The sequence below is a fragment of the Tupaia chinensis genome, unplaced genomic scaffold (genome assembly GCF_000334495.1).
Source record: "Tupaia chinensis unplaced genomic scaffold, TupChi_1.0 Scaffold000007_1, whole genome shotgun sequence".
Classification (NCBI taxonomy): Eukaryota; Metazoa; Chordata; class Mammalia; order Scandentia; family Tupaiidae; genus Tupaia; species Tupaia belangeri.
In genome coordinates, this window is record NW_006159436.1 from 3,097,244 (window position 1) to 3,102,294 (window position 5,051).

Below are 5,051 nucleotides of genomic sequence, written 5' to 3' on the forward strand. Positions count from 1 at the left end.
TCTGTCTGTCTGGCAAGTGCACATGCCCTATAGCAAAAACCTCTCCAAAAAAAAAAAAAAAAAGCTAATAGGAATGTTTCTTGTGTTATCGAACCTTCTATCTGCAATAAAGATCACAAATATTCCTACATCCAGGTGCACGTTAAATTTGCGGTCACATCTTACAATACTACTGTGAAAGAGTTATATCCCACTGTAAAAAAAAAAAAGCAAACCCAAATCCCCATTGAAAACACCGTGTAACTTAGTAAAATGTTCATTACTTCCATGCAAGGGCCCTCCAGCTCCAGCTTCCCATGAACCACCCAGCTCACATATAACATGGAGTGCCAGAATTCTCCTTTGAGGAGTCCAGGCAGGCCCTTTCTTGCTAACTTAACGTTCCTTCGAAGCACTCTTTAAGTCACCAGTTAGCACTATTGGACACACCTTGCATGAGTGCAGATTGGGCAGGAGCAATGAGAATTCATAGCCATTTATAGGGAGTTTGGGCTCTAGTCCCTTCTCTGGATTGTCCCTGGAAGTCCTCTGGTATATGTTACTTCGCAATCCCTTAGACTTCCCAGAACATCTCAGAATGTCCTCACTCTAGTCCCTTCCAGAGTTAGTCAGGACATGCCCTCTTAGCATTTGTTCCCATTCACTCCTGTTAATCTGACCCACAAATACCAACCTGTTCGCTTTGGAAGTAAGAAAAGTCTCTGAGAACCATCCCATCTCTTTTTTCTATGTGTGGACACAACTATCCTGGGAAAGCTGAAGATAAGGGAAGAATGTGAAAATTGTCATGATTCAATGGACATTTCAATTTTTTTGAGCCTTAACAACAAATCAAAAACATTTATGGAAAATGTCTGAGTCTCACAATATTTCTAAAAATAAACCTATTATAAAAATATACATCTTAAGCTTACAGTGTGATAAGTACTGTTCTAGAGCTTTTTAAGTATTAACTCATTGTCCAGTAAATGTTGACTGTTTCCATTCAGTCTTCTTATCCAGATGATATCCTCCTGTGATTCTTCTGTCTTGGTTAGTGCATCCCACTTCTGAGTTTCAGGCTCACAGGCTCTTCTCCTCTGTCCAACCTCTGACTAAATATGGTTCAAACAATTAATTACAGTTGTTTTTAGTCTCTGTCACATACTGTTCCACACTCTCTCCTTCCTTTGTATACATCTTTTCCCTTACTTGAGATAAAAATATATGCTACAAGCATGATTTAGTATTTGTAGAGTAATTTTTAGTATCACAAATTCATATGCTTTTGGAAGTAGAAAAAAACCTCATAAACATGTTTGCTTTTTGCAGATATGGGCACTAGGCCTACAGAGTTGATGTTACTTGCCCAAGACTGCATAGTTGGTTTAATTGTTGAGCTGATACTAGACTTCAGAAGAAATGCTTCTTCTAAGTCTCTCACCAACACTGAATGCTAATTAAGGAGGAAAAAAAGGCCTTAACCTTAAAGTTCATTTAAAATCATCAAGTGGGTAAAAGGAAATTCAGCCTCTCTCTTTTTGAGTCTCTTTCTTTTCCCATCCATCCATCTGTCCTTCTATCATCTAAATTGCTTAGGTAAGTTTTCTCAAAGTACACCTGGGCATAGCTTTCATGTGTTCATACCAGTCATATCACCAATTTACATGGAAGTGTCAATTGATTATGTGACTACCATGTCTATTTATACATGTTATAAATGATAAAAAAAAAGTAGTGACTGCTTGGAAGAATTACCTTTCTGTGTGTGTTGTTATTCAGTCACAGAATTTTATGCATGTTTACTTTGTCAAAGAGTTAGAGGTTTTAAGATGTATGAAAATGATTGAATATGTACAAAAACTCTAAAAAACCATAGAAGAAATGTTAATGAGAAAAGATCAAATGAACTATAGAAACAAGACTGTCTGTTGATGGTGATGAAGATGGATAGAAAAAATTGAATAACGAGAAAAATAATTGGAGATATTAAGAGGAATAATATACAATGAATCTTAAGCAATATACAACTTGAGAACGTTATGCAGAACATATAAATCCCAGACTTTGAAAATGAAAGGTTTAGGGACAACTTTTACATGTATTGAAGAGATTGCCTGACTGCCATCAGGAAGGAAAAGTTTCTCTGGGACCACTGTCTGAGACAGGTACTGTATAATAAAATCATTGTGTAAACACATGAAGAAAATAATCAATAGAATATATAATAAATAGCATAGTTCAGCAATGACTTTCACATCACTGAATGCCAAGATAAAGCTACCATCTGGATATGGTTCAGGTGATTTCCAAATATTTGGCCAAATAAATGCATCAATATTTTATTAATAGCTATTAAGTTCTGCTTAACGCATATGTTATACAGAGTATGACTAAGTTATCCTTAATTCCCATATGAACAAACAAAAACTCCCAAAGACGTTTGGCAGAACCACTAATCTGCTATTGTAGGATCCCACATTCTGTGATTCTGACCCAGCTGGTAGTAGCCTCGGAGTAAGAAAAGCAGAAAGTGGTGAAGTTGGATCTGAAACATAGGCCATACAAAATTTTAGATATCTTTTCAAGGATTTTTCTTCCTTTCTTTGCCTTTGGATTAAGGTTGAGTTTGGGTATCACGTTTTCTGATAAACACTAATAAACTTTTACATATATGGGGCTGTGGAAATGAGCAACCAGGATGACAGACTCTTTTGTGGCTAAGTCATGGAGGAAAGGTTGAAGATTCATCATTTGATGGAAAGTAATGGTTCTCCTCCAATATTCCAAGGACTGAAATATGCTCTGGGGATACGGTAGTAAGCAAGAGAGCAAATCCACTCCTTCATGGAGCTCCATTTTAGTGGTAGACAGATGAACAGATGATTTTAATGTAATGTAATGCATTAATATTTATAATACAGATTAAGAGCAGAGTGCTGTAAAAGGGGTGCCTGATTCAGCTTTGTGATGGAAATGGTGGGGGAATCAGAAAGGATAAACAGGAGTGATCTATTTGTGAAGAAAGCGGATATTATAGACAGAGGGTATGTATTAAGGTTCACATGGGAGAGAAAGATGGGTTTGGGAACTCAGAGCAGTTTGGAGTTTGATAGATTTTGTGTGAAAGGTAAAGAATGATGAGTGATGAGTCTGGAGAAAAAACAAAGAGCAGATGAAGGGCTGAGTTGAAAAAAATGAGCTTTATTTTGAAAACAATAAGAAGCTATATAAAACTTTTCTTCTTTTTTTAGAAAATGTTTCACTGAAATTATTATTTGGACTAATGTATTATCAACAGATTGGAGGAGGCAAGACTGGAGGGAAGTGGGTCTCATAGGCCACCAGGAATAACTCAAGGGAGATGTAGTAGGAACAAGAGTGGTTTTTTGATGACAGATACATGTCTTTAAGTATTTGAAAGATTATCATTTGGAGGTCCTTATGGGCCCATGGTAGAAGTGGGACCGTTAAGTGGCATCGAACTTTGTAAGCAAGCAGAACTTCCCAGCAATGAGCGTGTGGATGAATAACCAGATGGGCTGACTAGGGAGGTGTGTTATCACTGAGAGATTTCAAGTAAAAGCTGGGACAGGTGCCTATTGGAGATGTTGTAGAGGGTATTCCTTCATGACTTGGTCTAGGCAACTTTAATGTCTACTTTTATTCTGAAATTCTACCGTAGTTAACACAACTCCTTGTGGCATTCCTCATACTGCCTCGAGACCAGCAATAATATCCTGATATTAACCTCTTCATTTCTTAGATCAATCATTCTTGTTCTGAAATAGTTATTTAAGAAAAGTTACCAGGAGGAACATAGAGGGAATTGAGTAATTAAAACTTACTTTCTTATACAAAATCATTTCAAATGTATGCTGACTCTGGATGACACCTCAAGTCAGGTTAAAAACTGATGAGGTCTCTATTGCCAAAGCCTTTGGACTCTCGATGCCACAGCTTGTGCTGGAAGCCTATAGGCAGAGTCCAGGAGTCTATTCCAACCCTCGCTGCTACCTCTTCTGTGGAAATTCAGCCCTGCTGCCCTGCCCCTGACACCAAAGTGGAGGGTTTCTTGATCTCCACTAGTTCAAAGTTGGGGCACCTTCCCTTGTTGTACTTGATCCAAAATTTAAATAAATGTTAAAGTCTCCCAGCCTAATTATCAGGAAGGAATACCCTCTACAATATCCCCAACCTACATTTCATTTATGGTGATCTGATTTGGTGTGCTGTGCCCACTGGATTTATTGCCTACAAATGATAAGATCCTGATGGAGCAAATATTCATTTATTTATTTATTTTTATCTTCAATCACTGTGTGTCATTACAGCATACCACTATGAATATAATGTATATTAGTTCACTCAAAGTCATCAAAGCAAATATTATTAGTATATAATCCACGAAGTTTCTTTACTTTAGTTTCCTGCAGCTATTGCCGAAACAACATAATGTAAACCAGATAAAACACTAAAGGAAATTCGATAACAATCAAACCATAGTGTATATTTACTAGTTTAGGTAACCAATCCTAACCCAAGGAAAATAAAATGTATTAAGTCTTAGATCTGATTTGCATGTTTTTTTTTTTTCCCTAAAGATTGTTAGGTCTACAACTTTTCAACTTATGTTGAGGTTTCTTTAGTGCTATATTAAAAACAACAATAACAACTAAGTCATGTTCTTGGCTCAGCCTCTGTGGCACAGTCAGTAGAGTCCTGAACTGCAGTGCTGGAAGCCACATGGCCCACCTCACGTTCAGTTCCCTTGTCTGGTTGACCTGAAACCCCTCAGGTGGATGTGAGCTTAAGTCCACCAAGCGAAGGTGCTCCAAACTTTGGAGTGGAAATTAGTGGAGATCGAGAAACACCCCACTTTAGTGTCAGTGGCAGGGCAGCAAGGCAGAATTTCCATAGTAGAGCTGACTATGAGGGTCAGGGTAGACTCCTGTACGCCTTGCTTAAAGGCCACCAGTACAGGCTGTGGCATCTAGAGCCTGAAGGCATTGGTAATGGAAACCTCACCAGTTTTTTTTTTTTTTAAGAGTTTTATGCTATAGGGCACATGC

General features: G+C 37.7%; 1 long non-coding RNA gene across 2 annotated transcripts in view; it reads right to left on the reverse strand.

The window, feature by feature from the left end:
• Positions 1 to 684: 684 nt before the first annotated feature.
• LOC102502995 (uncharacterized) overlaps positions 685 to 5,051 on the reverse strand; it is a 107,089-nt gene continuing 102,722 nt past the window's right edge. The window contains exon 3 of one of the 2 annotated variants that reach the window (XR_333168.1): positions 685 to 756. This is a non-coding gene — a long non-coding RNA (uncharacterized LOC102502995). Of the gene's footprint in view, positions 757 to 1,026; positions 1,095 to 5,051 lie in introns of those variants that run through there. The other variant, XR_003551501.1, reaches the window with a different exon arrangement.